The sequence below is a fragment of the Rana temporaria genome, chromosome 5, assembly GCF_905171775.1.
Source record: "Rana temporaria chromosome 5, aRanTem1.1, whole genome shotgun sequence".
Taxonomy (NCBI): domain Eukaryota; kingdom Metazoa; phylum Chordata; class Amphibia; order Anura; family Ranidae; genus Rana; species Rana temporaria.
Window position 1 is genome coordinate 298,210,724 of NC_053493.1, and position 13,340 is coordinate 298,224,063.

Sequence of the window (13,340 nt, forward strand, 5' to 3'; positions counted from 1 at the left end):
TTACGCACATAAAACAATAATAAACTAGGCAAGGTACGCTGGGCCCTTATAGATATCAAGCCAAGTAAGCATGTTGCCACTGTCAAGGGCACAGGTATGGATATGTTATACAGCGTCCAACAGCAGACCAGAACTCCTTGAACACCTGGCAATGCCAAAACACATGGCTAAAAATGGCTGGAGATTGTTAGCACCGTCAACATTCGGCAAGTGTCCTTATATTAAAAGGCAGCAGCTACAGTATTTGTAGATGCTGGCTTTAAAAAAAATGTTTTGGCAAGTTGGAACTCCTCTTTAAGACTCCACTGTCTCTGAACTAGGGAGCAGAAGCTCAGTAGGTCGTTTTCTAGACAGGTATTTATTCTTTATGAAATACAGTGACATGGATATGTCATAAGAGATTTGTTCCTAGTAAAAAAAAATGTATATATTCATTCTTTAGTTACCCACTGGTCAAACACAGTTTCCATCAGTTCCAGTTCATAGCATTCCAAGAATGTGTAGACTAGACTATACTTCTGCCTGTGAAAAGAGCTGCCTCACCTATATAACTCAATTACTTGTCTTTTTCTTCGTATTGCAAATAAAAAATGACAAAACATTTTATGTGCTTGTTTATTTCTGTACTCGGAGTATAACTTTATGCTTGAAAAGCACCTAAATCATTGTCCGATTACCACCAGATGTCATTTGAAGCACGTGTTCCATGACTCCTGCAAATGATCACTCTGGCAACAAACTGACTAAGGCCTGAGATCTAGGTGACTGTGTTTACCCTGTTCCCAGGAAATAAATATACTGGGCCAGATTCACGTAGCGCAGCGGATCTTTAGATCCGCTCAATCTACGTGAATTAAGATCCGCTCCCGCAAGTTTAGGAGGCAAGTGGCTAATTCACAAACAACTTACCTCCAAACTTGCGACGGCGGATCCTAACTCCCCCGGCGGAATTCAAATTCCGCGGCTAGGGGAGTGTACTATTTAAATCAGGCACGTTCCCGCGCCGATTTAAATGCGCAGGCGCCGTCCGGGGAATTTCCCAGCGTGCATTGCTCCCACTGACGTCACTAGGACGTCAGTGGTTGCGACGTGAGCGGGACTTGCGACGCGCGTGTTCGTGAATCGGCATACGCAAACGACGTAGGAAAATTCAAATTCGACGCGGGAAAGCCGGCTACACTTAACATTGGCTGCGCCTGATAAAAGAAGGGGTAAGTATACGACGGAAAACCGCTACGGAAACGACGTAAGAACACTGCGACGGGTCCGCGTACGTTCGTGAATTTGCGTATCTCGCTGATTTACATATTATTTATCGTAAATCAGCGGGAAATTTAAAAAAAGATCCGACAGTGTAACACATTGTAACACTGTCGGATCTAGCCCTATCTATGCGTAACTGATTCTATGAATCAGGCGCATAGATAGGACCAGTGTAAGACAGAGATACGATGGTGTATCTGTAGATACACCGTCGTATCTCTTTGTGAATCTGGCCCACTATGTGAAAGAAACCTGTATAAAATTACTGCCATGTCAAATAACTTGGAATTTCTGACTGCTTTCTAACAAAAGGCAAACAAAAAGTAAGGTACTGTACTTCTATTTTAATAATGTGTAATGCAGTAATAAGTAACTGAACACAAATATTCAAGATTATGTCAAAATAAAGTTAAAGTGTAATTCCACCCTAAAACCTTTATTTTAGCTTTGATTAAAATAAGGAGGGTAAAGAACTATTGTCGGGTTATTACTTTTATCTGTGGCCATACTGAGGAAATGTCCTCTCTGTTCCTGTCCCAATGACAATCTTGACTCAGGAACAGGAATGGAGGGGATATAACACACCCAGATTATTAAAAACAAAACTTCACTTAGCAGAGTGGGAGGAAAGCTAGAATCTCAATAAGGTTTTTTGCTGTCTGTGATCCCACTGATAATTTCAACAAGAACACAAATTAACCAGTTGCTGATGGCCGTACGACTTTGTACGGCCGCAGCGCGGCTCTAAATCCCTAACAGGCCGTCTTTTTACGGCCGCCCCTTTGCTCGTTCCCCGCGCGCTCACGAGCGCGCAGCGGGGAACTACTGTGCTGGCCGTGTCCCCTGGATACAGCCGCACACAGATCGCGGTAAATAGCCAATCACAGCTGCTATTTACAGCGCGATCTGGACAGCCAATGATTGATGATCTCAAATGTAAACATATGAGATCATCTCTCATTGCCGTCTCTCTCTCCACACACAGACACCGCGTGTGTGGAGAGAGATAGTGAGTGAAACATTGTGACAAGTATAAAAGTGCCCATCAGCGCCCAATCCGTGCCCAATCAGTGCCCACCTGGTTCCACCTGTACCCACCTGGTACCACCTGTACCCACCTGGTACCACCAGTGCCCACCTGTGCCCACCTGTGCCACAAGTACAGCCCGTGCCACAAGTACAGCCCGTGCCACAAGTACAGCCCGTGCCACAAGTACAGCCCGTGCCACAGTACCGCCCGTGCCACAGTACCGCCCGTGCCACAGTACCACCTGTGCCACAGTACCGCCCGTGCCATCAGTACCGCCCGTGCCATCAGTACCGCCCCTGCCACAGTACCACCTGTGCCCGCCTGTGCCATCAGTACCACCTGTGCCATCAGTACCGCCTGTGCCATCAGTACCGCCTGTGCCCACCTGTGATCAGGGCCCATCTGTAACACCTCAGTGCCCATCTGTGCCTCCTCAGCGCACATCTGTGCCGCCTCAGCGCACATCTGTGCCGCCTCATCCGTGCACATCTGTGCAATCAGTACACATCTGTGCTGCCTCATCGGTGTACATCTGTTCCACCACCTCAGTCCCCATCTCTGCCACCTCAGTCCCCATCTCTGCCACCTCAGTCCCCATCTCTGCCACCTCAGTCACCATCTCTGCCCATCTGTGCCACCTCAGTGTACATCTGTGCCACACACCGCAAGCAATGTCAAAACGTCGTTATTCATTACAGGAGGCATATCAGATTCTTTCTGCACCTGATGAGAGCAATGTGGAGCTCTCTGTTTCTGATTCCCAATCGGATTCGGACGTAGACTATGAGCCAGTCTACACCAGTGGAACAGCGACAGGCTCAGAGGGGGAAGATGGTCAGCCCGCCAAAAAAAGGCGCTCTGGTGAGGAGGCAGTGGCATCCACCAGCACCGACATGCCATCCACCAGCACCGACATGCCATCCACCAATACTGAAGTGCCATCCACCAGTACCGTCGTGCCATCCACCTATACCGAATTGCCATCCACCAGCACCGCAGTACCCCAGCAACAAAGGCCAAGGACCCATGCCAGCCTTCCCTATGCCCTTCAGTACCCCCTGTGGCTTCCTCCAAATTCCGGAGAAGCCAACATTCCCCCTTTCACTGCCCAGCCAGGAGTCCAGGTAAACATGGACAATTTTTCACCAATTCAATTTTTCGATTTATTTTTCCCTGAGGAACTGCTTTCTAGCATTGTGGCCCAGTGCAACTTATATGCCCAACAATTTATCACCAACAACCCCACATCGTCCTATGCCCGTCCCTTCCAGTGGAGAGACCTTACAGTTGATGAGTTCAGGATTTTTTTAGGCCTCACTTTTTGCATGGGACTCAACCCAAAAAATGAAAAACATTCCTTTTGGTCAAAACGCCCCATTTACCACATGCCAATTTTCTCCGCAACAATGCCCAGATCCCGATATTTTATAATCATGAGGTTCCTCCACTTCAATGATAATACCAAGTGCCTTCCCCGAAATGACCCAAATTTTGACATGCTTTTCAAAATTCGCCCCTTATTAGATTATTTTTCGCAATTATTCCCCCAAATATATACCCCGGAACAAAGCGTATGTGTCCACGAGTCCCTAGTAAAATTTTGTGGCCGACTTAAAATCAAACAATTTATACCCAGCAAAAGGGCCCGCTATGGGGTAAAAGTTTATAAACTTTGCGAACGAGCCACAGGGTACCTTTATTCCTTTTTGGTGTACCAAGGGAAGGACACCCAGCTGAATCCCCCCGATTGCCCAGACTACTTGGGATCAAGTGGGAAAGTTGTCTGGCAACTCATCAACCCCCTCCTTGATAAAGGATACCACCTGTACGTGGACAACTTTTATACGTCTCTTCCCCTGTTCCACAACCTGCACCGAAAGAAGACGCCAGCATGTGGCACCGCCAGAAAGAACCGGAAAGGCTTTCCGCAAAGCCTTGTGAATACAAAGCTGAAGAAAGGGGAATCGGCAAGTATGCGCAACAAGGAGGTTCTGGCAGTGAAGTGGAGGGACAGAAGAGACGTATACATGTTGTCCTCCATCCACAACGATTCTTTTGTTGAAACCCGCAGAAGGCGTGGCACCACCATCCAAAAACCCACCTGCATTCGGGACTACAATTCGTTCATGGGGGGAGTCGACTTAAATGATCAAATGTTGGAACCGTACCTTGTCACAAGACGCACGTACCATTGGTACAAAAAGGTAGCAATTTATTTTTTTTCATTTGGCCGTCTACAACTCCCATATTATTTACCGCAAATCCACCCAAAACCCCCTACCCTTCCTTGGCTACCTGGAGGAAATTACCACTACCCTGATATTCCCGACCAACCTACCCCAAAACATCCAATCAGATGTTCTAAGTCGGCTCTCCGAACGGCACTTCCCGGATAAGGTCCCTCCCACAGCATCAGGCCGACGAGCTCAAAAAAAATGTAAAGTGTGTGCCAGTGGAGGAGTCAGACGAGACAGTTTATTATTGTGCAGAGTGTCCTTCACAACCAGGCCTCTGTGTAACTGACTGTTTCAAACCTTACCATACTAAACTAAAGTATTAGTTTAGTATGGTAAACGTAATCCTCCGTTCCTGCCTTCTCACCCCTTATGCCATTGCCTGCTTTTGTAACTGACCCCGGCTTGTTATTGGACCACGCTTCTGCCTAATGATTTTGTAATATCTCTGATGTGGAATTGACCCTGGACTGTTTTTCGACCATTCTTCTGCCCAACGATTTTGTAATACCTCTGCCCGATTTGGAATTGACCCTGGACTGTTTTTCGACCATTCTTCTGCCTAACGATTCTGTACTGCCTCTGCCTGATCTGGAACTGACCTCGGACTGTTTGACCATGTTTTTGCCTGCCTCATGGACTGATCTTGTACCCTGCTACTGGACTAGTGGGAACACAGGGGTCTCACATATGTGAGGGGCTCCAGAAAAGTTTTTCTAGATGAAGAAAACAATTTTTTTGTTTTTTCATCCTAGATTAGGGTCTGGTTGCCCGGAGGCTTCAAAGAGATTTGGGTGGGAGAAGCCTCTACCCCTGTCCCCATTCTGTCCTGAACGAGGCCCTCCTTCTGCCTGCTGCCTGTAGGACCTATGCCATCATGCCTCTGCCTGTTGCATGAACTGACCACCTGCAGTATCCCTGCCTGGACAATTGTGTATGCCGTTGCTGACCAAGTCCCTGCCTGCTGCCTGGACCAGTGCTATCCTGCTGTGTAGAACTGCGCTACTATTACCACAGGTAATCTTTTGTTTTACGCTTTGCTCAGCATAATGTATTTTGGGGTGTAATTCTTGGTATGTGCATGCTATGTGTCTCTGGAACACCTGACGGCGCTCCCTGCATGTTGGGCATCTGTATGTGGCCAGGCAGTGAAAAAGTCTCACACATGGGGTATCGTTTTACTCAGGAGGAGTAGCAGAATGTATTTCGGGGTGTCATTTTTGCTATGTACATGCTATGTGTTGGAAATATCTTATCAATGGACAACTTTGTGTAAAAAAAATGCGTTTTCATTTTTTTTCCCACATATTCCAAAAACTTCTGGAAAAAAATGAACTGTTCAAAAGACTCGTTATGCCTCATAGATTATACGTTAGGGTGTTGGCTTTCCAAAATGGGGTCATTTTGTGGGTAATTCCATTGTCCTGGTGTTCCAGGGCCTTCAAAATTGTAATAGGTTGTCAACTAGTTAGATGTGCAATTTATGCTCCTAAAACCCCTGATGGCGCTCCCTGCAGGTTGGGCATCTGTATGTGGCCAGGCAGTGGAAAAGTCTCACACATGGGGTATCGTTTTACTCAGGAGTAGCAGAATGTATTTTGGGGTGTCATTTGTGGCATGCACATGCCATGTGAGAGAAATAAGCTATTACAATGACACTTTTGAGAAATGTTTTAAATAAAAAATAAATATCGTAATTTTGCAAAGTGTTTTGGGAAAAAAATTACAACTTCAAATAACTCACCATGCCTCTTACTAAACACCTTGGAATGTCTACTTTCCAAAAAGGGGTTATTTGGGGGGCATTTGTACTTTTCTGGCTTGTTAGGGTCTCAAGAAATGAGATAGGCCTCTTCAGTACATCAGGTGTGATCATATGTGATTTATTATGATTTGCACTATAGCTTATAGACTCTAAAACTTTCACACAGACCAAATAATTTCCCAAAAATGTGGGTTATTTTTATCAAAGACATGTAGCAGTATAAATTGTGGCCAAAATTTATGAAGAAAAATTAATATTTTGCAAAATTTTATCACAGAAACTAAGAAAAAAACATTTTTTTTCAAAATTTTCGGTCTTTTTTCATTAATAGCGCAAAAAATAAAAAACCCAGAGGTGATCAAATACCACCAAAAGAAAGCTCTATTTGTGGGAAAAAAAGGACAAAAAAATCATTTGGGTACAGTGTTGCATGACTGAGTAATTGTCATTCAAAGTGTGAGAGCACTGAAAGCTGAAAATTGGTCTGGTCAGGAGGTTGTTTAAGTGCCCAGTATGGAAGTGGTTAAGGAACATCTCTCTAATGGCACAGGACAATATGTTACTGACAAACTACTCCTTTTTTTAGACTTAATTTTGTCACATTTGTGGTTGCCAAACAATAAACATGCAATGTTAGGAAGACATCCTTCCTTAACCACTTGCCGCCCGCCAATGACAGATTGACGGCGGCAAAGTGGTTGTAGAATCCTGACCGGACGTCATATGACGTCCTCAGGATTCTGAGCCGCTGCGCGCCCCCGGGGGCGCGCATCGCGGCGATCGTTGTTGCGGGGTGTCAGTCTGACACCCCGCAACACCGATCTCGGTAAAGACTCTCTCACGGAGGCTCTTTACCACGTGATCAGCTGTGTCGAATCACGGCTGATTACGATGTAAACAGGAAGAGCCGTTGACGGCTCTTCCTCACTCGCGTCTGACAGACGCGAGTAGAGGAGAGCCGAACGGCTGCTCTCCTGACAGGGGGGGTTCGCGCTGATTGTCTATCAGCGCAGCCCCCCCTCGGATCGCCACATGGACCACCAGGGAAGCCCACCTGGACCACCAGGGAAGGGCAGATCAAAAAAAAAAAAAAAAAGGCTGTAAAAAAAAAAACCGGCAGATCAAAAAAAAAAAAATGGATAAAAAAAAAAGGCTGTAAAAAAAAAAAGCATAAAAAAACTGGCTGGCAACATAGGTTAATCAGTGCCGCCCCAGTGTCCATCAGTGCCACCCTACAGTGTCCATCAGTGCCACCCCACAGTGCCCATCCATGCCCAGTGCCCACCTATCAGTGCCCATCTGTGCCACCCATAAGTAGCCATCAGTGCCACCCATAAGTGCCGCCCATGAGTGCCCATCTGTGCCGCCTATGAGTGCCCAGTGCCGCCTATGTGTGCCCATCAGTGCCGCCTATGTGTGCCCATCATTGCCGCCTATGTGTGCCCATCAGTGCCGCCTATGTGAGCCCATCAGTGCCGCCTATGTGTGCCCATCAGTGCCGCATACAAGCGCCGCCAATCAGTGCCACCTCATCTGTGCCCGTCAGTACTACCTCATTGATGTCCATCAGTGCCATCTCATCGGTGCCCATCAGTGCCGCCATATCAGTGCCCGTAATTGAAAGAGAAAATGTACTTATTTACAAAAAAATTTACAGAAAAAAATAAAAACGTATTTTCTTTCCGAATTTTCAGTCTTTTTTTAGTTGTTGCGCAAAAAAAAATCGCAGAGGTGATCAAATACCACCAAAAGAAAGCTCTATTTGTGGGAAAAAAAGGACGCCAATTTTGTTTGGGTACAGTGTAGCATGACTGCGCAATTGCCATTCAAAGTGCGACAGTGCTGAAAGCTGAAAATTGGCTTGGGCGGGAAGGTGTATACGTGCCCTGTATGGAAGTGGTTAAAGTGACTCTGTGATTAGATAAGTATGGGAGGCGTGAACCTAGAATTAAAAGTGTAATGCCATGTACACACGAACGGAATTTCCAACAAGAAATGTTCAATGTGAGCTTTTGGTTGGAAATTCAGACCGTGTGTAGGCCCCATCGGACATTTTCTGTCGGAATTTCCGAAAGCAAAAATTTGAGAGCTGGTTCTCAAATTTTCCGACGCCAAAAGTTCTTATTGGAAATTCTTGTCGTCTGTATGCAATTCCGACGCACAAAAATCTTACGCATGCTCGGAATCATTGAACTTCATTTTTCTCGGCTCGTCGTAGTGTTGTACATCACTGCGTTCTTGACGTTTGGAATTTCAGATAACATTTGTGTGACCGTGTGTTTGAGCCAAAATTCAGTCGGAAAGAAATTCACAGTTTTGTCGTTGAAAATTCCTATCGTGTGTACGCGGCTTAATTCTAGCCTGACTCTCTAACTATGCTTAAAAATGTTTCCTCTACCCACCTGCTATAATATAAAAAATACAATTCTGTAGATTTTTTTTACCAAAATCATATAATATGAAGTCAAACCTTCAGGCCCCATACTCACGACCAAACATGTCTGCTGAAACTGGCCCGCAGGCCAGTTTCAGCAGACATGTTTGGTCGTGTGTGGGCGCGAGCGGGCCGAATTCCAGCAAACATTTGCCCGCCGGGCCTTTTCCCAGCAGACAAATATTCCTGGACTTGTTTTAAAACAGTCCGCTGGAATTCTGCCCGCTCGGACATGTACGGTCGTCAGTACAGACCTACCGTACATGTCCAGGCGCCCGCCGTCCCTCGCATGCGTCGAATGACTTCGACGCATGCGTGGAAGCATTTTAAAGGCGGGCCGCCCACGTCGCCGCGTCATTGTCGCGGCGACACCGCGTCATCGACGCGGCGACACCGCGGACACGCCCCGCGTATTGTTTACGCGCGGACTTCTGTACGATGGTGTGTACAACCATCGTACAGAAGCCCTCTGGCAGACATGTATGGTGAAAACGGTCCGACGGACCGCTTTCACCATACATGTTTGTCCGTGTGTACCCGGCCTAAGAGTTTCAGTTTGTATGCAATCAGGCAGGCCCTTGCACTACATGGTTTTGGTAAATCTAAAGGAAATCTGACAACAAAAGTTGTATAGGGTGTATGGGGTCTATGTCCACTCCTGTCATGCAATCCCCAGTGTCAGTAAGCTGCAGCTGCAGGGGACAGGACAATGGCTGGGAATTCTGGGAGTTGAGATGTCACTCATAGGCTCCAATGTCCCAGCCATTGTCAACGCTTCCTCCTCTACCCTGTAGCCGCTGTTCATTGAGCCGCAGGAACTGCAGGATCACATGACTGGACCAGACTGGACTATGTAAGTATACACATCTTTTTTTTTTTACACAGGATAGATAGTGGGAGGGAGGGAACCTTTTTTAAGCATAGCTAATGTTAGGCTTGAATTCTATTTGAGTTTTTATTTTAGTGTAAAATCAAATGAATGACTGTGCACAAAATTCAATGAGTTTCAGGGACCAACACTTGTCCCCTTCATCCAAATTTAAGACTGGGAACAATTTATTCGGAACTGATAGTGAAGCTCTATTTGAGTTAAAAAAAAAAAAAAAATTCAACTTTCTTTGGGTACAGCATTACATTTTGATGGAAGTTAGGTGAAACTTGACCATAAAGTTGTTACAGCATTTACTGTATATGCATAATATAGCCTCAATTATTACAGAAAGATGTTGCTTTAACATCTATTACTCTGTACAACTTACTGTATAATGATAATAAAACTGTGTCACTGCAAACTTTTCCTTCCTTGCACTGTAGAGAATCATGCCTGTTGTGGCGCACACCCCTAAAGACTGCATCTCTTTCATTCGTATCCCAGCAGGATGCTGTATTGTACCTGCAGCTATGTGTCTGAAGAGCTTCTATGTTTCCTGGAGATTGATTCAGCATTGATTTACTACAGTTTTGCACTTGGTCAGAAAAAAAAAAGGAAAAAAAACAGTCACGTTTATCAATAAAAATGTCAGTCTTATAAATGAAAATACGTCAGCTCACTGCGGGAAAGCCAATGTAAAATGTCCTCTACTGTGTTCTTTTACTTATCAGCCCTTTGTGAAGCTGAAAAAGATGTCAAAGTGAATATACACGCACAAGCCAAACTTTGACAGCAACTGGGATAGTGCTGGAAACAAATTACTTATTTCTTTCATTCTATAATTCTTAATAGGCTTTCACTTAAAGCAGTACATCAGGTGAACAGCTAAATGCGCAGTTAAAATACATATACATGGATTGGTTACCCGTTAAAGGATTAGTAATTCTGTTTATCCAGTCTTGTGTTTCACTGCAGTGCACAGCAAGGTTTTCTACATTTATTTCTTGGTCCTGCTTTACAACTGCCCATGTCACCGCATCTCCTCCAGTCTGCTCCCTCTGGACAATGAAACGGCATCATCACCAGTGCCCACTGAGCAGGAAGTTGGCCCGGGAAGTAGCAGAATGATATTCATAACTAGGCAGTATGTCAGGGGAAGTGGGAATCTCCAGAATTACAGACCAGAATTAAAAAACCTTTGGCAGATAAAACAATAAAATTAACATGTCTAAGATCTATTTGTGTACTAAGAAGCATCCTGTAAAATCTGACCCCCATTCATAATTTACATCCCAGACCTTATCTGTCACCTTAACTGTTGCTTAATACAAATGATCTTGGCAAAGCTTCTTGACATATTGACCATGTTTGGAATACATTTGTCTAAATCTCTATCATCTTTTGGGGGAGAATCAAGGAGGACTGTGGATGACAAACCATGTTAATAGCTTGGCTGACATCACTAAAATGTGCAAAGGAAGGAAGTGTGGTGACACATCCAGCATAAAGACGTCATACTTTATTGTAAATCCATAAAAATCGAGGACGAGACATGCACATACAGCTCAAGAGAAGTTTAGCAAACGTGTTTTACACACCTGCGCTTAGTCATTGCTGAGCTGTATGTGCAATGACTAAGCACAGGTGTGTGAAACCTGTTTGCTACGCAGCAAAAACCTACCTGCATTTCTTCTATGCCGCTGTCGGCACCACCATTATGCTGAGTTATTCTGTAAATCAGCTGATAAATCTCGGCAGTTTCTTTATTCCAACATGTATTGCAGTGATTAAACAACTAGGACTTTTCCGCCATCCATGCTACATCCAAAAAAGTTCCCGCAGAAAGTTTGTCCATTTACTGACTAGCCATACCATCCCAGCTCTCTGGTCAGTAACACGAATAGTTGCCCCACGCACGCGTCATCAGAGAACTGTCTCCTATCAGACGTGTAGTTTGGACGTCTCCATGGCAACAACTCTTGGGGAGCTAAATGGAAAGCGTGGAGTAGATTTTAGTCTGCTACGGCCAATCCAAAGATCTGTTGCATCATTAAGTAGAAAAATCGAACTCTTAAATGCACAGTCTCTTATAAACAAATCCTGTTTTCATGACCATATCCTGGATAAATGTCTGGACTACATGTGTATTACAGAGACCTGGCACCAACCAAATACCTTTCTCTCTTTAAATGAAAGTTGCCCCAACGATATAGTTACCTCCAAAAAGCTTGTAGCAAAGGTCGTGGTGGGGGCCTGTTAGTCATCCATCGCAGCGAGCTGGAGTTATCTCTGCAACCACTACCTGAACTGTCTTCATTTGAATGCCTTGCATTTAAATGTAAGTCTCCTTCTCCTGTGCCGTTTCAACTTATCTATCGACTACCAAAACCAAATTCATTATTTATTACTGAGATGTCAAATCTTCTTACAACTTTTTGTACATCCTCTGCTGATGTTATAATCTTGGGCGATATGAACATCCACGTCGACACCCCCTCCTGGATTGCTTTAATTTAAAACAACTTGTTGATGTCCCCACACACACTAGGGGACATACCTTGGATCTGGTCATTACAAACTCTGCTCCTCTTGTCAACCTACAGGTGTATGATCTATGTGTGTGCGATCACAAGGCCATTTCCATAGATTTGCCGTCTCCATTTAGCCTCCATACGCTTAAGCGGAATATCTGTTTTGGAGATCAAAAAAACATAAATCTAGAACTCTTGGCAGCAGACTTTCAGCAACTTTCTACACATTTATTGACAGTTGACGCAGCAGTTGATTATTACAACAGTCAACTTAGTAGCCTCTTGGACCTTCATGCCCCTGTTAAAACAATGACAGTCACCTTCACTCGCTCAGCTCCCGGGTTCACAGATGAGCTTCGTAAGATGAAGATAGCAGGGCGGGTCCTTGAGCGGCGCTTCAAAGTCTCTGGCCTCATTGTCCATAAACAAATTTACCGGGAGCAACAACAAAAATATGCACAGTCCCTTAAAGAGACAAGGTCACAGTTTTACTCCAAAGTCATCAGAAATAGTCCAGGAAATTCCAAGCAGCTTTTTTCCACTTTAAACTATCTTCTTAAACCTAATCCCTCTTGTTTTACTACCTTTACAGAAGAGCAGTGCAATAAATTCATGTTTTTTTTTTACATAAAAAATTGCACATATTCGCTCTGCCCTTTTTGTCCTCTTAGTCAAAATGTTCCACAAACATTTATTGTCTCCCAATCCCTAAACCGCTTTCCTGAGGTGTCATCGGAAGAGGTGCAGAACATCATCAGGAAGATGAAACCCTCAACCTGTTCCCTGGACCCTCTTCCAACCTCGCTGCTAAAAACTCATCTTATTGCCCTAAGTCCTCTGATCACTGCTGTTATATATCATTCCCTCCAAACTGGTTTTGTTCCCCTTGTTTTAAAAACTGCCATTATCAGACCATTGCTAAAAAAAAAAAAATTTTGATCCGGAAGTTCTATCTAACTATAGGCCCATCTCTAATCTTCCCTTCATATCAAACAATAACCTCTTTGAAAAAATTAATTCAGGTTTTCATTTTGCCTATAGCACAGAGACTGCTCTCGTCAGAGTTACAAATGACCTCCTCATGTCATCCGATGTTAGTTCTCCCTCCTTTCTGATCCTACTGGACCTTTCGGCAGCATTTGATACTGTTGATCATGGTATTCTTTTAAACCAGCTCCATCTCACTATTGGACTCAATGACACAGCCCTCAG